Here is a 22,817-nt window from a genome sequence, read left to right on the forward strand (position 1 = left end):
AAACAAGGGAACACAGTTATCGGCTTCCCCCTTGCCAGCCTCTGCCCCTCCTTCTCCAAGTGCTGGGAACACAGCCAATGTTCCCACCGCTAACGTAAACAATGATAACAAAAACAAAAACAAAAACGGGCAGAATTCGGTAGGAGCCTCAGGAGGACAGGCAGGTACCCAAAATCAGAATGTTCCTAGCAACAATCAAAACACGTCAGGGTTGGCAGGCATCCCAGGAGGACAGGCAAATAATCCCACTAATGCTAATACTACTACTAGTGCTGGTAATGCTAGCCCAGTCAGTCCAAATCCTAATAACACCAGCTCAGCCAATTCAAACCCCAAGCCAGCAGACCAGAACCAAAATCCTCCTGTTAAAAGCAAGGCAGATTTGAACTCACAAGCTCCAGTTCAGACCCCTAAGGATACAAATGCTCCAAGTCAGACCTCCAATAATTCAAATGCTCCAAGTCAGACTCCTAAGGATTCAAATCCTCCAGCAGACACATCCAAGTCTGTTGCTGCTCAGGCCCTTCTAGCACCTGCTAAGGCAAAAGCTAAAATAAAGAGTGGTTCGCAGGAGGATGTAAGACAGGGGACATCTGGTGATCAGCAGCAAGAGGAGGAAGAGGAGGCAGTTAGTCTGCGAGACCTTGTAGATGTGCTGAGACAACGATACTCAAGTGAGAGGAGTGCTGTGAGGTTAGCTGCCAGGAGAGAGGATGGTTCCAATGAGTTTAGGAATGCTATGAGGAAGATTGTGTTAGGCCCGGCACCACCAGAACAACAGGAAGAGGAGGAGGAAGATGACATCCAAGGCTCCAAGGATCCACTCAGAGAGGTCAGGGAAGTTAGGAAGGAATACACAAGGGAATCAGGTGAGCCAATCCTAAGCTGGCTAGTGAGATGCCGTGGCATTGGTGCTAATGCTCTGCAGGTAGGAGACAAGTCTGCCAAGCAGCTGGGACCACTCACTAAGGAGAGTGGAGTGGACAAACACCTAGCAAGTCCTCTTGGTAGGGTTAGCTTGTGGACACGCCTTCTGTTGGCTGTGGCTATGAGATATCCTTCCCGAGATGATTTGCCATGGGCTGCCAAGAAGTGGAACACCGTTGAGCAGGGAATTAAGCTTCTGAAGGAGTTTGCTGTGAAGGAAGTGCTTTATGGAGATCATGGTACTCATGAGCCTGACGATATTCCTTTGGGAACAGGTCTCATGAAGAAGCTGATTAAGCTTGCTCCTTCATCCTATGCTAACATCTTGGCCAGTAAATTTCTAGCAAGGAGTGATAATGGAAGGTCTTTCACTGTTGGTGAATTCACTGATCAGCTCAGGCAGATTGAGGACAGCTTGTCACATTCTGGCCTAGTCTCTGCCATACAAACTATGACCACAGAGATTAAAGATACCATGAAAGAACTGAAGGAGGATCTCAAAAACATTACCAATCTGGTAAAGGATACCGTTCCTGCATCATCTGAATGGGTGCATGTTTCTGCAGTCAGGAACAGACGCCCACCTCCTGCAAGGCAATTCCAGCCCAGGAGGAGACAAATTCCACCTAGACAGCAGCAATCACGTGCGTCACTGTGGATACTTCTGCGTGACACATACGGGGAGAACATGAACAAATGGGATGGTAAACCTACTTCAGCTCTTTCAAAGAGAGTCAGGGATCTGCAGAGTGGCAGAAACAGAGGCAGCAATGCCAGAAAAGTAGCTGTCACTTCTTCAGCTCCTGAGAGCAACTGCAATTGTTCCAACAGTTGCAATTTCTCTCGCAACAACACTAATCACTGTGTACACCCTACATGCCATGTTCAGCATTAGGGGTGCCCTGCCTCCAGCCAGGAGGAGGAAAGGGATAGTGGAGAGAACCGAATCTATTGGAATGTATTCATTAGGTGGCCTGGCAGTTCAAGAGTTCGGAAATACAGGGCTTTAGTTGACACAGGTGCTCAATGTACTTTATTGCCATCAAATTGCAAAGGGACAGAGTCCATTTCTATCTTTGGAATCACTGGTGGATCTCAAGAGTTAACTAAGATACAGGCTGAGATCAGTTTAACTGGTAAAGAGTGGAAGACACATACTATTGTAACTGGTCCTGATGCGCCTTGCATTTTGGGAATTGACTTTTTGAGACAAGGTTGTTTCAAAGATCCTAAGGGTCATAAATGGGCTTTTGGAATAGCATCTGTAGAGATTGAGGATGATAAATTGAAATTGTCTGTTAGACCTGAACTTTCTGATGAATCTGCAGTTGTGGGACATCATGACATAGAGGACCTGGAAGTGCCAATTGCAACTCAAACTGTTCATCATAGGCAGTACAGAACTAACCGTGACTCTTTGTTGCCCATTCATCAGCTGATTCGTCAATTGGAGAGTCAGGCTGTCATCGAGAAAGCTCATTCACCTTTCAACAGTCCCATCTGGCCTGTGCGTAAACCTACGGGCGACTGGAGACTGACAGTTGACTTTCGTGCCCTCAACGAGGTGACGCCACCCATGAGCGCAGCTGTGCCAGACATGCTGGAGCTCCAGTATGAACTGGAATCGAAGGAGGCTAAATGGTATGCAACCATAGACATTGCTAATGCTTTCTTCTCTATTCCCATAGCAAAGGAGTGCAGGCCTCAGTTTGCATTCACCTGGAGAGGAATCCAGTACCAGTTCAATCGTTTGCCTCAGGGGTGGAAACACAGCTCAACCATCTGTCACTCAGTCATCCACAATGCACTGGAGAAAGGTAAAGCTCCAGAGCACATCCAGTACATCGACGACATCATTGTGTGGGGCCAAACTGCTGAGGAAGTCTTCGAGAAAGGTAACAAAATCATTGACATTCTGTTGCAAGCAGGTTTTGCCATTAAGAGAGACAAGGTCAAAGGACCTGCCAGAGAAATTCAGTTTCTGGGAGTGCGGTGGCAGGATGGTCGCCGTTACATTCCTCAGGATGTGATCAACAAAGTCTCTACCATGGCAGTTCCCACCAGTAAGAAGGACACACTTTCTTTTCTTGGTGTGGTGGGATTTTGGAGACTACACATTCCTGGTTTCAGTCAGATTGTCAAACCTCTGCATGATGTGACTCGTAAGAGAAACAATTTCGAGTGGGGACCTGAACAACAAGCAGCCTTTGATCAGATCAAGCGAGAAGTAGTCCATGCAGTGGGCTTGGGTCCTGTGAGATCTGGTCCGGACATTAAAAACATTCTGTACACGGCTGCCAGTGACAATGGTCCAACTTGGAGTCTCTGGCAGAGAGCTCCAAATGAGACACGTGGTCGTCCACTTGGTTTCTGGGGACGTTGTTACAGAGGTTCAGAGACAAACTACACTGCAACTGAGAAAGAGATTCTAGCAGCCTATGAGGGAGTGAAAGCAGCTTCTGAAGTGATTGGAACTGAGTCACAATTGCTTTTAGCTCCTAGACTGCCAGTTCTTAACTGGATGTTCAAGGGCAAAGGTTCATCACCACATCATGCCACAGATGCAACCTGGTCTAAATGGATGGCTTTGATAACCCAACGAGCACGAATGGGTAATCTTGACCGACCTGGTTTGGTGGAGGTGATCACCAACTGGCCGGAAGGCACAGACTGTTCCAAACCTCCGGAGGAGAAAATAACTCGTGCTGAGGAAGCTCCTCCCTATGGTGATCTCTCTGATGAGGAAAAGAACTATGCTTTGTTCACAGACGGTTCCTGTCGTCTTGTTGGGAACAAGCGAATATGGAAGTCAGCAGTTTGGAGTCCAACCAGGAGAGTTACCGAAACGAAAGATGGCGAAGGAGAATCCAGTCAGTTCGCTGAGGTAAAAGCTGTTCAACTTGCTCTTGATGTGGCTGAACGTGAGAATTGGCCTATCCTTTACCTCTACACCGACTCGTGGATGGTAGCCAATGCTCTATGGGGTTGGCTGAAGGACTGGAAGAAGAATGGTTGGCAGAGGAAAGGAAAGCCTATTTGGTGTGCTGATCTATGGCAGGACATTGATGCACGGCTGGAGAGAACTCCAGTGAAGGTGCGGCACGTAGATGCACACATGCCTAAGAGCAGAGCAACTGAGGAACATCAACATAATCAGAAGGCAGATCAAGCTGCTAAGATTGCTCAAGCTGATACCAACTCTGAACTTGACATTGACCTTGATTGGAAACATCGAGGTGAGTTGTTTTTAGCTCGGTGGGCCCATGACTCATCTGGACATCAAGGCAGAGATGGAACATACCGATGGGCTCGTGATAGGTCAATTGACTTGTCCATGGATGCTATCACCCAAGTCATCTATGACTGTGACATTTGTGCTGCTATTAAGCAGGCTAAGCGAATCAAGCCCTTATGGTATGGTGAGAGATGGTCAAAGTACAAGTATGGTGAAGCCTGGCAGATTGACTACATCACTTTACCTCGATCTCGTTCTGGCAAGCAGTATGTGCTAACGATGGTAGAAGCCAGCACTGGATGGTTGGAAACCTATCCAGTTCCACATGCTACTGCACGTAACACCATTGTTGGTTTGGAGAGACAGATCTTGTGGAGACATGGAACTCCAGAGAGAATTGAGTCAGACAATGGTACTCATTTCAAGAACAATCTTGTGAAAAACTGGGCCAAAGAGCATGGTATTGAATGGATCTATCACATACCCTACTATGCACCAGCTTCAGGGAAGATTGAGCGCTACAATGGTTTGCTGAAAACCACCCTAAAAGCCATGGGGGGTGGAACTCTGAAAAACTGGGACAAACATTTAGCAGAAGCTACTTGGTTGGTAAATAGTAGAGGTTCAGTAAACAGAGCAGGACCTGCACAATCAGATTTGGTCCAAACAGTAGACGGTGATAAAGTTCCTGTTGTACGTGAGAAGAATCTGTTAGGGAAAACTGTTTGGGTATTTTCTCCTTCGGGCGAAGGGAAACCTGTCCGAGGGGTGGTTTCTGCTGAAGGTTCTGGTCATACATACTGGGTAATGCAGGAGAATGGTGAAATCCAGTGTATTCCACAGAGAAATTTAACTTTAGCTGAGAGAGCTTAAATTCAGAGTGTGTAGCATAAGTTGTTAGGAGTTTTCTGTTCTAGGTAACATCGGCGCCCAACACTGAGAAAAATCTACAGTATGTGAGCACGAACCCAATGTCACCTGGGAGTCCCTGTTCTGAGCTTTTGAATCACCTACATCTGATTGAAGTGTGAACTGAACTTGTATATATTGTTTTGGTGTAAATATTGGTTTAGATTAGATTGGATAATTCTCAGCAATACTCTGAGCGAAGTAGACAAGGGGTGGATTGTGCTAGTTTGAAGCAAGCTGGAATGTTTTGGTAAAAGAACTAGATAACGGGCAGTGAAATGAAAAACAATTGTGTCTACTTCTCTCACAGTCACGCTGAGAACTCTGGGAAGAAGAAGAAAACATTCTCCATTTTGTCTCTCACTCTTGCTTTTGCCTTAGACCTGGTCACATCTCATTAACCCTGCTCCTACTAACCCTGCTCCCTAACCTCTTGGCTGCACCTCTTTTCTTCCTGAGAACTGGGGTAAGGTTGAGAGGGGCCGGGGGGAGGTGTTGGGGTGGTTTGAGAGCCCCTCCTGGGGACTTAGGTTTCTGGGAGGGGAGTTGTGCTTTTGTATTGTTTATCCTTTGTATATTTCTGTATATAATTGTATATAACTGTATATATTGTAAATAGCTGCTTGTAAATTCTGCTAGCTGTAAATAAATTGCTTCATCTATATTCCCAGGGTCCGTCTGAGTTAGCTGGGGCAAATACAAAAGTGTGGGGGGGTGGGGTAACCCCCAAACCATCACAATGAGTCTGGAACAGCCTCCAAAAAGCAGACCCCTTGCTAACCAAAGGATCACTCCTTGCTATTTTAACTCTTCTGCTTACTGAAAAGTAACAGAGAAAAAAATAAATCCACCTAACAACATGTATATGACACTGTTCTTGTTACTTGGAAGTTTGCAAGTATTATATTGCAAATGTCCTCTGTAAGTGTGTTGCAGACAGACTTGCAAGATGAGTAATTTCATATAGAAATCACTAAATATCATCAATCACTGCAGACAAAAATTAATGGTTTGAATTTTTTAAGAGTTCCAAGGGTTGCTAGTGTTGTACTGGGGGGGAGAATATCATGGTTTAAAAAAAAATCCAATAATTGAGCTACCAGATAAATTTATTTGGCCATAGTAAGTGGATTAAAGGCAAAGATTGCAGTAGATATTGTGCAGGGAGCATAAGGTGCTCATTAACTTAATCTCTGCTCTTTATGAGGATCCTTTTACCCAAAGGAGTTACAAGTCCTGTATTGGCTGCCATAGCACAATGCAGCTGACCTCTGAATCTCCCACATCACAGAAAATTACTCCTCAACTGTTACTCTCTATTTTATGTTTAAAATCACATGGCACATCAAGTAATACAAACTTCACTTCATTCTGATCTCAACAGTTCTGGGTGAATTCCTTTCACAAAAGATCTTAGAATCACAGTGCAATAGTTGTAGCATGAACCTAGACAAATACTGTGATTAAGCATTGCATGGATCATACATATCCATAGTGGAATAAACTTTGCTGCAAAGTTGTGGATGAAATTAGAGCTCAAATACTGAAATCAGATAAGTGCCATATTAATAAAAAAATGAACTTGGTGAAAGATTTAGGTAAGCAGTGCTCAAGAGGTTCAATCATCTGTTGCACATATTGTTTAAATAACAGACATACCAAACAAATCTGAGCTGCATCATACTCTATAACAGTATTTTTCATAGCAGTTCATTTTGTCACACAGGTCTATGTTAAGCCAACATCCACAAGGTGTAAATCTTTATTCACTGTGACACTTATACTCGCCCAGCAGAGCTCTAGGGAGGAAGGACTAATTTCTTAATTCCATTTTATTACCTTGCACATGAAGTATCTCTAGTTCTTGTTAATATTTCTTGCTATTTTCTGTGGGTGTAGTGATCACCAATTGTAATAAAACTTCAGAGTTTTTTTTAGTGCTATAAGGCTTTGAGAAGGGAGTATACACAAGAGGGAGAAGGAAAGCCCGTGCTGAGTGTGCCATATTTATGGGGCATGCACTAGTAAGTCCACAAGTATACCCAGGCAGAGTCTTACAGAAAACTGCAGAACATTTAACTGCAACCATGCCAAGGGACAGAAGACATAATTAAGTTATTGGTGGGAAAAAAACATTATAATGCCCTGACAATTTTCCCTTCCTGCACAATAAATACAGATGTTTATTAAAGCTGTATATGTTTGTGTGAAAAAAGTACACTAACAGCAAGTATCTCTTTAGAAGATAAATGTGCCTGTATTGTCCAACTGATCACATCTATGAGTGGATGAATCAGAATGTGCACCTCTAGACTGACAAACATTTTCTATCACAGTTGGGCTCTTTTTTGCACCTCTTGAAATAAAAAGGTTTTTTTTTTTAAATAAATTAATTTTTTAAAATAGAAAAGAAAAACACACACAAAACCAAAAAATGTGTCCCCAGACCACGGTGCATATCAAGTCTGAATCAAGATCCACAATTTTGATCCTGGTTACCTAAAAGGCTGTGATTACATCCACAGTTATAGAAACAGAACACTTCCTGGTATTAACATTGCAAGAAAGAGCTGTTCTGAATAATTCTCTCACAGGAGATGAGAAAGTAAAATATCCAATTATATATTAAAGAGTGATTTAATTAAAGGAATTAGAGCAGTAAGACATTGTTATAGGAAGGCTGGATTAACATCCTGTCTCCATCACAGGGTTTTAGTTATCAATATCATATTTTTCCACATGGGAGATGAAGAGCAAAAATGTACCAAAATAGTCTGATATAAAAAAACCCTTCCTGTGACAGGGAAGGAAATGCTTTTCAGAAGAACTGCTGACTTCTATTAAATCATCTATCAATTCTAACTGCTTAAAATGTGTCTGCAACAGATTGTCAATAGTTTGGGACAATGTATTTCATAGGCACATAATACTTTTAAATCTTCTCAGACACAGACTCATTTCAAAACTTAAAAGAAACCTATTTAATTTCTCATGAAACTAAAATAAGCTTCACATCAGATGAGCCATTTTCCACCGAATCACACCAGCACTGCACTGACATGGAATTTGCAAAGACAAAATAATGGCACAGATACCAACAAAATAACTTTGGTCTGATACATTGCACAGTTAGAGGCAGACATCTGTCCAAAGGGAGATCATGCCATATTAACTGTATAAGCACCTCTGTCCACAATAACCATCCAGAAACACCTGAATTTCCTGTTGAATACAGTGCTCCTCCTACTTTTTTCAGAGCCAACCAGCTGCAATTTCACAAACAGGTGATAACTTGCTCAAGTTTAAAGTATTCCAGAAAGATTAAATTTTTGCCACCTTCTAAAGTCAGTCCTGTTTCCATTTTAACTACCACTCCACATTCATGCCAGCACCCTTGTCTTATGTTAGTGGCCATACCACTAACAGTTCTAGGAGCTTGAAGGCATAGGAAGACAATAGCATCTTAAAGCAAGTTTTTACAGTGCCTTTCCCCTCCCCCCCCAGCTGAATGATACAGCGTAAGTGCTATTTTGGACTATAACTTCAGACATAATACAGAACTTAAAAAAATATAACAGAACTTGTTACTCTGCATTCCAGTATCACAGTTCTTTATGTTACACTGACAAAGAGAACCAAAAATTCCTTAGTTTCATAATATAACTGCTTTCCATAGATCTTTTCAGTGCCCTCTACTGCTCAGAATACCAAAGATGACAAATTTGTTTTTTTTTCCCCTCACAAGTGTCATAACAATTTTTATTCATTTTGAGACAGAAAGAGTCAGGAATGACTCCATGGCACAGTTTGCACTACATCTCGTACAAAGCTTTGGTGATTCTGTTTCCCAATCTGCATGTGGTCAGCTGGAAGCTCTTTGGTGTCAGTAAAATAACTAGCTCCTTCTTGATGTCCCAAACTAAACAAACACATTATAACAAACAAACAACAAAACCCCACCACCCCACAAGACACAAACCCACACCAAATGAAAAAAAAGCACCAGATTCTGCTCTAAGTATCTTACAATCCAGCAGCAGGCTCTGAAATGGAGGCAAGATCAACTCTAACGCATAAGACATTGTCACTGAAGCTATCTAAGCACTCCCGAGGAGCCACTCAGATCTCTGCCAGACAAAATGGCAGCTTCTTTTCACCTTTCTCTGAACACAGAGAACCAACTTTATTTCTACAGTGCTCATTGTGATGGATTGGAGATTTTCCGGTCGATGTACTATAAAACGAACACTGAAGTGAACAATGAAATGAAAGTTATATTCAATGTGTTTAACATTAACAACAGGAAATGGGTGTGCATGTACGGGATGCTGTAAGGACAAGGATCAGCAGAGCTTTGTTTGAGGACTGGTATTTATTCTATCTTTATTTAACCTTCTTCCTTCCCCTTTTCAGAAGATGGAGGAGAGTATCAGTCACTGAAATCTAGCAGACAGATATGCTGAAACTTTACTATAAAGTCTGAAACAAATTCAAATAAGTTTCATATTTTTTTCCTTCTATGTGAGTTCTTTTTTACCTGAGTGAACAGTAGTCTCTAATGTCAGAATTTGAACTTTGCTACATAAATCGTGCTTTAAATTAACACAATGAATATCTAATGATTCTAACTTCACTTAGCATATAAATAAAATGAAGATGCAATTTAAGACTCTACACATTATTTAGATTCTTATGCTCTCCTCAAACACTCTCCAGATATCAGATGCAGTTCTTTGTGCCACCAAGTAATTTAATCAGTCAGGATGCAAATAATCCCTAGACTCCTTTACTAAGCTAATGTGAAGAAGTTGCAGTTCCAGGCCACATACACTGGCATTCAGCAAGTTTATTACAGGTCTAGTTGTAAAAGCAAGAATGATCAAAGTTGAGCTATTTTAAAGTTCTAAAGGTTTTGTGTACTTGAAGGCATGAAGGAGGCTTCCTCTGACTGGACAGCAACAACCTTTTTCTGGCTGCAGCTGATCATTTAATCACAGCTGTCAACCATCACTTCTGATTCCAAAACTGCTACATCTGTGTAAGTATAACTAAGGTAAGACCTTTTACCCTTGAAAAAAACAAAACTGCAGTAGCATTGTTTCATTTGAAAAGCAAGATTATTCGATTTACACTTATTGCCTTTTTTTTTTAATGGTTATGGGGGGAGTTATTGTTTGAGGAGTATTAAGATTTTCAGGAATCCAAAGGAGCTTCTCATTGTAAATGTAAGCTTGGATTGTTGATGTGCACAGCAGTGGAACCACATACAGCAGAACTAAACAATTTCTATAAACTAGGTCTCCTCATGGCATTCAACTGGCCTGCATAATCCGCAGTAATGCCTTATTTTGCTCTGCTGCTAGTCTGCTCTCTGACAGTCTCCTGCATCCAGTATCATTATGCTGCTGTACCATTAACCTACAGGTAGGTTCCTGCACATGGCTTTCCATCTGAGCGTAGCAAGGCACTCATCTTCAGTGTCACATAGGACAGATAAAATGCCTGCATCCAAAATGGATTTTTTTTCAGAAAAAAACAGAATCACAGAACAGTTTGAGTTGAAGGGACCTTTTAAAAGTCATCTAGTCCAACCCTCCCTGCAATGAGCAGGGACATCAACTGGAACACATTGGTCAGAGCAAAATAAAACCACTTTAACTAAAACTGCAGGTTGCTGTATTTGGTTTCAATATATATAAACACACAGACCAACACTTCATTTCTCAGAAAGCAAGGCTCATGACATACTGGTTGATAACCTTGTGACTTTTGATTCTTGAATTATTTTTGTTCCATTTGTTGCCCAGTTTCAAACAAGACTGACAGAGATGAAGACTTAAATCAATTTGGACAAAACATTTAGAATAGGAGACATAATTTGCACCCAATGTAAAATATTTCCAAGTAAACCCAGTAATATTAGTACACATGAAACAATCTGTGTGATTCTACTTCAGGAACTTGCACCTCCCTGGTGTTCCATGAAAAGAGTGGTATTTATTTCATTTATTCTGCTATACAATTTCAACTGAGTGATATCCAAAACAGAAACCCAGAGCAAATATGCATGGTAAATCCAGAACTACTACATCACTTCAACAGTATGGCAGTCAGTAATCACCAGTCCCATTTCTAAGCTAGTTAATAAAACCTGAGAATTCAGATATATAACACCTATTAAATTCATTTTCTCCAGTCAAATACCTCATTTCTCTGAAAGTCTTAATAAACATTCTGAGCTTGTTGCAATGACAATTTGCATTGCTTCGACAATTTAAGTCAGAACTGCATAAAGCATCACAGATAACATCTTAAGAACACTCTGTAAAGTAAGTTTATCACAGACCATGTCTCTCACTATTGAAAATTGTCACAGGGAACATTAAAAAAAGAGGAAAAACACAACCAACTAAACAAAAAGATGAATTAACAATCTAGTCTTCAGCTTCAGTATACCTCAGCTAAACTCTCCACAGGAAATTCAGAAGCATATAGGCCCTTGAACATGTTCCTCATTTGCTTGAGTCACACTACAGGTCCCCACCTTTATCACATGTTTCTAAGAACTTCCAAGTAAATTTTTATTCAACATATATGCAAATATTTCAAAGTAATTTTGCTTCTTAAATAAGAGGAAGCTGTCTAATTTTCCAGCAAATATAAGGATGCTACCAACCTTTACGCACATTTATGCATTTGTGGCTAATGTACAAGTCTTATTCACATATTATTAACAGCCCAAATCCTAAATAAATCATTAGGAAAAATCAAGTTTTAAATGCTAACCATTGCAACTGTAAAACAGGTATATAATTCAGCTCTTCCTAAATTATGCTGAAGAGTCTGAAATGATGGATTTTATAATTCTATACTCTGTTCTACTTCTTAACCAACATTACCAATCAGGAAGTGTTTCTTCCACCAACATTTAACTGGAATCTCCCTTGCTGTGAAATAAGCCCACTTATTCCTTGACAAACACAGAGAACTAGTACCATAGGAGAACAATTACCAAGTGGTAATTGGTCACACGCAGAGTCAAATGTGTACTTGTACCTCAGTACCAAGTTTGAGTTTTATGTTGGGATTTTTGGTTTGTTGTGGGTTTTTCTCAGACAACACCACATGCTAACTCTCTTAAACTTTCTCTCTTTCTCTATATGCTGTATTTTCTACAGTTATTAGCAATCTTGCTACTTTTCTGCCCATATCTTTCCAAAAACACAATCTCCAAAACAGCAATGCTTTTTCCAGGTGATTTCACATAGACTTTTGCAGAGCAGAATCATCCAGCACTGTAAATACACCATAAAGAGGATCTGTTACAGCTTTCACTTTGACAATGGGTAGACGTATGCATACAGCCCATTTAAACCCTAACATCAGCCAAAATCCTCATTCTCACAGGATACAGAGAGAGATGTTTACAAATGTATGTTAAAAAAGCAAGCCCAAAAACATAAACCCACCAATACACATAAACAACCAACACACAGAGAAAAAGAAACTATTATCAAGCCCAACAGCAGTATCAGAATATATTATCTGAATTTCTAGTGAACTGCTTTACTTGCAGAAGGAAACATTTCTTCTAAGCAACATTTTGCTTCCACTAATACCCTATTTTAAATCTTGGCACACTAGGAAGCAGTATCTGTGCAATTTCAGCTTACTATCATTTCGCGCACACAGTAGAAAGTTAGCACAATCTCAAATTTACACTTACCTGATGATGGACAAAAAAGCAACACCACACCATGGGGTACTTAGTATTTTACTCAGAGTTTAGGAGGTTTCTCAATATTCAGCGTGACAGTGAAAAGTCTGCTACAAAGGAGCCCTTATGCGTCTCCTTCACTTTTCAGCAGGAACTCCTCCCCATGCAGCCACACAGTTCGCTCTCGCTTCCTGTCATGCAGTGTACTAGAAGTCTCAAAGTGATAATGCATTGTCCTGGTTCTCTGCTGTGCATTTTCTTCATATCGTGTTCTGAGTAATATTTCACACAGACAAAAGTGTCTAAGTGCTAAGATGTGAGTGGCACTAGTGTGGGAAAGATACCATTAATATGTCTGTAAACTAACAGGTAGGTCTTTGGGGATATTGAGACTCAGTAACTGAAACACGGTCCATCTCCCACCTGTGCAATTCTCAGTCTTAAAGAGCAGCAGAGGGCTTTAAACTCAAAGGCAGGCAGCTACCTCCAAGTGTAGATGCCCAAGAACACAAAACAAAACAGCTGGCAGACACTGGGAGAAACTTAGAATCAACCAGGGTGGAAGAGACTTCCAAGATCATCCAGTCCAACCTAGCACCCAGCCCTAGCCAATCAACTAGACCATGGCATTAAGTGCCTCATCCAGGCTTTTCTTGAACACCTCCAGAGACAGCAGCTCCACCACCTCCCTGGGCAGCCCATTCCAATGGCAATCACTCTCCCTGTGAAGAAATTCCTCCTAATATGCAACCTATACCTTCCAATATGTAACCTATATCTCTCCAACGCAACTTAAGACTGTGTCCCCTTGTTCAGTTGCTGGTTGTCTGGCAGAAGAGACCAACCTCTACCTGGCTACAACCTCCCTTCAGGTAGATGTAGACAGCAATGAGGTCACCTCTGAACCTCCTCTTCACCAGGCTAAACAACCCCAGTGTCCTCAGCCTCTCCTCATAAGGCTGTGCTCCAGGCCCCTCACCAGCTTTGTCGCCCTTCTCTGGACACATTCCAGTATCTCAACATCTCTCTTGAACTGAGAGGCCCAGAACTGGATACAGTACTCAAGGTGTGGCCTGAACAGTGTTGAGTACAGGGGAAGAATAATCTCCCTTGTCCTACTGGCCACACTATTCCTGATCCAGGCCAGGATGCCATTGGCTCTCTTGGCCCCCTGGGCACACTGCTGGCTCATGTTCAGCTACTATCTACCAGTACCTCCAGGTCTCTTTCTGCCTGGCTGCTCTCCAGCCACTCTGTCCCCAGCTTGCAGTGCTGCTTGGAGTTGTTATAGCTGAAGTGTAGAACCTTGCACTTGGCCTTGTTAAATCTCATCCTACTGGCCTCTGCCCACCCATCCAGCATGTAAACATCCCTTTAGCTCACAAAAAACTTTCAGTATTCAGAAATTAAGGGATCTGCAAAGCAGAAGTTCTTGAATCAGCAGAGGCATAATGGGAAGAAGTCAACACAGAATATTTTAGAATGAGCCAAGAATCAAGGGCCAAAGATGACCTTGGCACAGGGCCCAAATTTTCCACATGAAGACACCAAGGAAGTCCAAAACTGCATTTTATCCTTGTTCCAATGCAAATGATGAAATAAATTCCATTTTTGCTGATTTTCCACCAATCTCACTAAGCAAGCCTTTAGTAACTGCATCCTATGAAACCAAATGAAGCTTCATTTTACTGGAGTTTGGAAAGCTATTTATCTTAAGCATCAGGAAAGCACTCAAAGTGATTGCTGTCTTCAGGTAAGACTGTTGTTACCTTAATGACATAACAGTTCCCAGCCCAGGTGAAATTTCAAAACTGCAGCTCTTCTCCTGCAAGCACTCCCTGAACACATACATGCTGGCCATCAACGTGACTCAGGATTTGAAGTCAGTAAACAGTACTAGGTTCTGAATTCACAAACCGAACTGCAAAACACAGTGCTACCTTGAGAGCTCTTATACTGCCACATCAAGTCTTTCTTTGGACAAGAACAACTGAGAGAACAACTTGCTAATAACACTTTTTTTTTTAATATATACTCAGTTAATTGTCTCTTTTTCCCACCATATTAAGTTGTATTACTTCAAGGTAAGAACAAGCAAAGTTTTATGAGGTGCTTATCTGCAAGTTATCAAAACACTGTTTCCCACACATTATATGAAAATTTATATCTGCATATGATTCAAATATGCCAGTTTCAGTCTGCAAGTTTGCAGATAAGACTAAATTGAGCACAAGTGTTGATCTGCTTGAGCGCACTGCAGAGAAATCTGCATAGGTTAAATGGATGGACAGAGGTCAACAGAACGAGAGTTAACAAAATCAAGAGCTGGGTCCAGCACTTTTGGTCACAACAACCGCAAGTAATGCTATAGGCTTGGGAAAGAGTGGCCAGAAAGCAGCTCAGTGGAAAAGAATATGGGGGTGCTCACAGAGAACCAGCTGAACATGAATCAGCAGTGTGCCCAGATGGCCAAGAAGGTCAATAGCATCCTGGCCTATATCAAAACCAGTGTGCCCAGCAGGAGCATGGAAGTGATTGTGGTGCTATACTTAGCCCTGGCGAGGCTACAGGTTGAGCACTTTGTTCAGATCTGGGTACCACAATATAGGAAAGACACTGAGGTCCTGGAGTGTGTGTGAAGAACAGCAAGGCCAGCGAGAGATTTGGAGGGCATGTGGTAAGAGGAACAGATGAGGGAGATGGAGTTGTTTAGTCTGGAGAAGAGACATATTGCTCTCTACAACTACATGAAAGGAGGCTGTACAAAGGCAGGTGTTGGTCCCTTCTCCCAGTTAACTAGTAATAGGACAAGAGGAACTAGGCTTACGTTGTGCCAGATGAGATTTAGACTAGATATTAGAAAATATTTTTTCACTGATAAAGCGGTGAAATAATTGCAAGAGGCTGCCCAAGGAAGTGGTCGAGTCACCATCCCCAGAGGCATTCAACAAGCACGTAGTGCCTCGTAACACAGTTTAGCAGTCTTGGTGATTGGGTTACTGTTGGACTCAAAGTGCTGCCTTTTAAAAATATTTTCTATATCTTTGCAAGACAGTCCATTCTTGGGTTTAGATTAGTTATGCTAGACTTTTAAGTTCCTACCAGTATTCCAGGAAGACTTCTTTGTTTAAGATTTAAGTAACAATTACGTGAAAAGAGCATGCAATGTCATCTTCTTAAGACTGGTACAACATCATTTTATGACCCTGGTCATTCATCAGCTTTGGACTCAAAGTGTCTGAGAGGATACAGTGATTGTTGAAATTTACATTACTACTTTTGAGAATATCTAAGGCTGTAAACCACTAAAAACTTGAAAAGAAATAAGCTTTCCAGATTCAGTGAGGAGCCTGCTAGTACAGACTGCAGCCATTTTCTCATTGTGCATTATAACTGTTTTAAGAATGCTAAATGTCACTCACACTGAAAACCTTTACAACTAACCACAAGCTAGAGACTGCACCAGTGTACAACTGTTTTAACAAAATCAGTGTAACTAATATTTTTTTATGTGCATTTTACTATTGAATGAAGACTGAACGGTGAGTTTCTACAGAATGAGCAGTAGGACATTAGACAACAGACCATCAAAACAATCTGGTAAGCAAGAAAAGGGTGATGCCAATAACATATCTTTGTAACAGGTTGTAAATAGCAAGACTGACTGCAAGCATCATGACATAAAAACAAACAAGAAAGCAATTCAAGTCCATGCATACAACCATTTATGTCCACTGGCCATTTTAAAATAAAGCTGCTAAACTGAAATAGTACAGCATCAATAACATTCTGATCTATGGTTCAAAAATGTTTCTAAATGTTGTTTGGTTTTTTTTTTCAGGCCAGCTGGCATCAAATTCGGCTGGGCAACAGCATCACCTTGTTAAGCATTACTTGTTTCTGAAACCAAGTCATAGGAAATAGTAATTCCACATCATGTGTTCCCAAAGATCAACCACCGGTGGGGTGAAGGGAAACAAATACAAAGAAATGGGCAGTGTTTGGTTTAATTGAACAAGGGTCAAGTTCATCTGCTCCTGAACAAAGAAAACAACAGTAAATGACAGCAGGAGTACAAGGTAACACCCAATCTATGATTAAAGACAGGAAATCTGCTATATAACAGAACATCAAACTTAGTCTAAGAGAATGACAATTGGACCTATCTACTTTATCACATGTTGCTTCCAGCTTAGTATTGTTTGCATGTGCAAAATAGCTGGCATGATGGGTTTATAGCACATACAGAATATTTCTACTATAAATAACAAACCACACCCAGAACAAAAATAAACTTGTTACAGAGCACTTATAAAGACCCATATAATAAAGCCCTGCAATGTTAACAGAAGGACTACATAAAGTATTTTTCAGTAAAGTATCTATTCTGTGAAAAGATAACATAAAATAATAAGAAATCCATCCAACTGGAATATATCACAGTAATTTCATTATCAGAAATATTCAAAATATTAACTGAACAGTTGAGCTTTAATAAACAGAGTACCTACCCCTTACAATATAAGTAATGATGGAGATGTCTTGCAAATATAAAAGTCTATTCATTTCAAGAATGCAGTAGCCAAGTGGTCCATATGCACGCCTCAAAATTCTTGCCCCAAGAAACACATAATCAAAAGTGTATTTTATATAACTAACTTGAAAGTAGCTCTATAAACCAGGTAATCAGACAGATTTAATGGCTACATACTTAAGTCATAGATAACTTCAGATGTAAAAACTGTGAAAAGATATTGAACTGAGTTAATGGGGGAAAAAAAAACAAAACAAACTCCTAAGCATTACAGGACTCAGGAGATAGCACAAGTAGTAATAGCTCATAATAGTAATAGCATCTGGAATACTGTGTCCAGTTCTGGGTCCCTCAATTCAAGAAGGACAGTGAACTACTTGGAATACTGCATCGCAGAGCCACAATGATTAAGGGACGGAAATACCTCCTTTATGAGGAAAGGCTGAGGGACATGGGTCTCTCTAGCTTGCAGAAGAGGAAGCTGAGGCGGTGACCTCATTAATGTTCATAAAGGCATGACAGGGAGGACGGAGCTAGGAACTTCTCAGTGATGTTCAATGATAGGATAAAGGGCAGTGAATGCAAGCTGGAGCACAGGAGGTTCCACCTAAATGTAAGGAAATACTTTTTGACTGCGAGAACAAGACTGGAACGGGCTGCCCAGAAAGGTTGTGGAGTCTCCTTCAGTGAAGACTTTCCAAACCTGCCTGTATGCATTCCTGTGTGGCCTATTCTAAGTGATCCTGCCTTGGCAGCGGGTCTGGACTAGATGATCTTTTGAGGTCACTTCCAACTGCTAACATGTGTGATTCTGTGAAAACATGCACAGGTTTTATTGTCCAAGTCCCAAACTACTAGAAACCTGATGCAGTCTAAAGTCCAGGCTGCCACCTCCTCCTTTAGAACTCATTTCTCAACACAGAGCTTTTGCAGCATATTCACAGTACTACTACTACTACTATTTTGCAGCATTACTGTATGCAGACATCCTTGTAATTTATACTACTCACTGGTCCTGCAAAAAGATACAGACACTTATCATGGACATAAGAACTAACACATAAATAAACCAAGTTTTGCTGGAATGTCAAATAAAACATTCTGACATGATATAACTAACCTATGTATAGAACTTGCCATGGTAATTAAAGCATGCTGAGTCAGAGCATCAGTATGGACTAGTACATTCCTGAATTCTTCCAATTTAACCAACCAGTCACTCTGAATTGCTTTCTAAATTCAATGTATACATTAAGCATACAACACTATGTGTGTTTTGGAACTCCAGATGGAACTGACTGCTATCCAGTTACGCAAATACCACACAATGAATTTCTGATAGCATCTCTACTTGTTTGCCAACGTAAACCTTGCTGTTCCGAGAGAAATTAGTCTTCTGACTAATCAACAACAGTTCCAATGGTTTGTTCAAAAACAAAACCAATATTAAGCTAAACCCTTTAAAACCCTGCCGACAGAAAACTTCAAAACCAACTCTTATAAAAATCAAAATCAGCATCCACAGTGTCTACTTGCTACAAGCATTTAGTCTTTTAAGCCCTAGGCTCCTGAACTACAAACTGCATATCACGGAAGGGAGTTTTTAAAGCTTCTGGTGCCTCCTATATCAATACTTTCAGTACTCTGAAGAAATTTCTCCCTGGTTCTGCAAGACTCCTAAGAAAGAACTGCCAGGCTGCTGGAAAGCTCATTTTCTACTAAGCACATTATACAGACTCTGTGTTTACAGCATCCACCTCCTAATATATTAAAGCATAAAGATGTACAGAATTTCTTCTTGTACCACTTGTATAGTCAATTATCAGAGACATTCTGGCCCCAAAAAGATCAGTGCTGGACAGAGGCACAGCAGCACCTCCACAAGGGTGGTGTAAAAGCCAAGTCTGTACAAAAACAGTAAAACAGAAAAATGGCTGAGGAAATTAAATTGTGAGATAGAAGAGCTTGCAACATACTATAAGAAGAAAGAAGAAAATATCTGAAGGAGTAACTAAAGCTCAGAAATACATCATCTGTGAGAAAGGAGGAAAAAAAGAATATGGATTTTGTACCACGTCTTTTCCAAATGAAACAGGGATGAGACATGTCAGGAATAAAGCACCCACCTAATATCTTTTTAACCTGCTGCTGCAGGTAAGAAGAAACAGAAGGACTCTGCAGAGGGAAACAGTACCAGGACAGAGATGGGAGAGCTGCAAAGCCAGCAGAACTTCCCCCTCGTGGAAATGTCTCTCTACAGCATGTGAGGAAACTAATTTCTGACTGTTAAATAGTAATAGGTATTATTATTCTGCTCAGAGCTATACAGTCAATTAGGCAAAGTTTTTCCCCTTCACAGAGGAAGCTATTTAAATTGTGCATACAACATACAAGTATATTAAAATAGCAGAAAGCCATGTGTGCTTTTTTATGTATATGAGAACCTGTGTTTAAAAATCATAATGATCACAGTATGAGATAATGGTATTTAAGACTTGATCTAGAGACATTAATGTGTAATTTTGCTTCAAGAAGCATAAATTAAAGCCTGTTAGATACTACTTTTAACGTCTGTTACAGGTAATGTAACATCATTGCTTAAGAAACTGAGTATCAGCGGATACAGACATTAGGTCAAACCAGTCTGAAACCAAGAGGGGTAAAGATGTGCTTTGTGTGACAGTATGTAATCAAGTTAAAACTGGGAACAAACTTCTTTCTCAGCTTCTATGTTTTTCAGATTCATGCACCCTGAAGGGAATACTTGAAGTCTGCCAGCCTGCAGTAACTGTTTCATAATACTGTTGTTGGAAAAATGTGGATTCTTCGTATTGGCACACAAGACACTTTTCTCCCCGGAAAACATTTGCAGCAAAACTAGCAAAGAAACAATCTGAATATCTAAAATTTTCCTTCAGCATGTTTAGCATATTTTCATGTCATCAATCATATCAACCTTTCTCACAGGTGACCACGTCTGCAGCTTGGTTAGTTGAATGCTTTTGCAAAACTAAAAAGGGAACTAAAAAGGGGGAAACGGTTGCAGAAAATTATCTTCAATCTTCAGGCAGCTGCACTCCAAACATGTCTCAAACTATTTCAAGGAGAAAATGTTGCTTTAGATTTCATTACTTATTTTTAGCACTACAGTTCTTCAGCCAAATTGGGAAGGTGGGGGGGTTGGAACAGAGGGAAGCAGAAAAGCCATCAGAATGGTTCAAATGTTTGTTTAAAACATGCAGGAAATTATGCTAGCTCTTGTTGGAACAGTAGAGAGAAATATCAACAAGCAAAGACAAACCCAGCATCCTCTTTGGTTATGCCTAGAACCCTGTGCTAGTTTGAAGCTAGCTAGAATGTTTTGGTGAGAAGAACTAGATTACAGGCCATGAAAGGGAAACAATGGTGATGTCTGCCTCACTCATAGGCTTGCTGAGATGTACAAGAACAAGAGTATAGATAAAAAAAATATAAGCTTCATTCAGATTTCCAAAGCTGGCTGAGTCTAGTCTGGGTGATTTCCAAAGTGTGTGTGGCGGGGGCAGGTAACACCCTTTCAGTAACACAAAGCCCACTACTGCCATAACTAACTTTAGAAAATTATCCCACTGGCAAGACCAGAAAGAGGGTGATTTTAAGTGAGCAGGAGGGGAAACAGATAAACTGAAATCTGAAACTGTCAGGAGAGATTCTTAGTCTCTGTGAATTCAGAATTTTCTTATAAATAGGCCTGACTACTCCTACTACAGAAAAAAAAAAGCACACAAATGTGTAACTCAAAACTGTATCATAACTAGGAGCAACCATAGAAGCTTTAATTCTGGCATCTGCACATGCATGGCTGTATAAATGCAATCCTCATTTAATGAGATGCTTTATTAAAGAAGAACTGTTTCTCGCCCTACATGGCAACATGACACATTATTTCCATAGACACTAGGACCAGCATACTGAACAGCTGTCTTATGCAGAAGTACAAAACAGTGGTGCTAAGAAAGCCTTCCATCTGTATCAAGGTTTTAAGGGAAGTGTGGCATGGAGACAATGAGACAAGAAATAAGACAGGTGTGCTAGTTTGAAGCTAGCTAGAATGTTTTGGTGAGAAGAATTAGATTACAGGCTGTGAAAGAGAAACAATGGTGATGTCTGCTTCACTCATAGGCTTGCTGAGATGGATAAGAACAAGAGTGTAAACATGTGGGATGCATTTCTCTCTCTAACCTAACCTGCCGTCTCTCTGATTAATCCACCTGCTTCCTAACCCCCCCGGCCAACTCTCCAATCTTCCTTGGGCATAAGGCAAGATCCAGGGTAAGGGAGAGGGGTGGGAGAAAGGTGGAAGGGCAGTTGAGAGCCCCCCCCAGGGACTCAGGTTTCTGGGAGGGGAGTTGTGTTTCTTTATTACCTTTTACCTTGTATATTTCTGTATAAAACTGTATAAATTGTAAATATCTGCTTGTATATTGTGCTAAGCTGTAAATATAAAGCTTCACTCAATTTCCAGAGCCACTGAGTCTAGTCTGGGTGATTTCCAAAGTGTGTGTGGGGGCAGGTAACACCCAAACCATCACAACAGGTAATGGTAACCACACAAGAGAGCAAAAATGGGATTAAAAACAGTCTCTGTGCTGTTCTTTACATACATTTTTCATCTGCCTCTGAACTGCTTCATCCCATCAGATGCTCATGCTTCTCTTTACCCAGCCTTGGCCATGAATTGCTCCCTGTCTACATGACATCATCATCTTCTGAGACTCAGTATTTGCTAAGGCTGAAATGTAAATCTGTACCATTTCATAGGAGACTTCTGCCTCCATTCCATGCTTCCACTCACAAGCTTTCCTCTATTTTCTGTACTTCAGCCCTGTCTTCTGTCTCTCATCTTTGCTTTTTGCTTTCCCCACCCTGACTCTTTCCGAGTGCAGCTTTCTTCTGTTCCCCTCTCCAGTCCTATGTCCAGTATCATCCCTTTCTTTACTCCTTCTCTACTTTAAGTACATGCACAATCTTATTTCCTGCGTTCTGCTTTTCCTACTACATTGCCCCTCCAGCTTGCAGTATTCTTGTCTCCACAGCTTCTGTGTTTCTTCCTCTGAAATTTTAAGTCTCTCTATAAATAAAGTCCTTCTAAAACAGTCCATTTGCTGGGCAGCTGAGTACACAATCTCTTCAAAGATGCAAATTAACCTGCTGCCTCATGTATGAGTGCAGGAGCAGCAAAAAGTTGACAAATTTGCACTGCTCAGTAATTTTTTCCCAGTGCTACCTAAACACTGCCCAAACTTCCAGAAGTAACTGCTACCATTATGTTAAAATGACAGCATTTCTAGAAATATATAAATTATACCACCTTGACACTGAAATCCCCATTCTGAGAATTAAACGTGGCTCACAAGTATTGCTCAACATAGAAAAAGATTCTGCTAATAGAAAATGGAGTAAGGAGAGGAAAAGAGAAGTACAGAGGAGTTTCCTTTGGTAAACATTGAGCATCT

The 22,817-nt window shown here is 40.8% G+C and overlaps 1 protein-coding gene across 5 annotated transcripts in view; it reads right to left on the reverse strand.

Moving 5' to 3' along the window:
• Window positions 1-22,817, reverse strand: part of ARHGEF3 (Rho guanine nucleotide exchange factor 3) — a 117,759-nt gene that overhangs the window by 57,188 nt on the left and 37,754 nt on the right. The window lies entirely within an intron of this gene.

This window comes from Pogoniulus pusillus, chromosome 16 (genome assembly GCF_015220805.1).
Source record: "Pogoniulus pusillus isolate bPogPus1 chromosome 16, bPogPus1.pri, whole genome shotgun sequence".
In the NCBI taxonomy this organism is placed as follows: Eukaryota; Metazoa; Chordata; class Aves; order Piciformes; family Lybiidae; genus Pogoniulus; species Pogoniulus pusillus.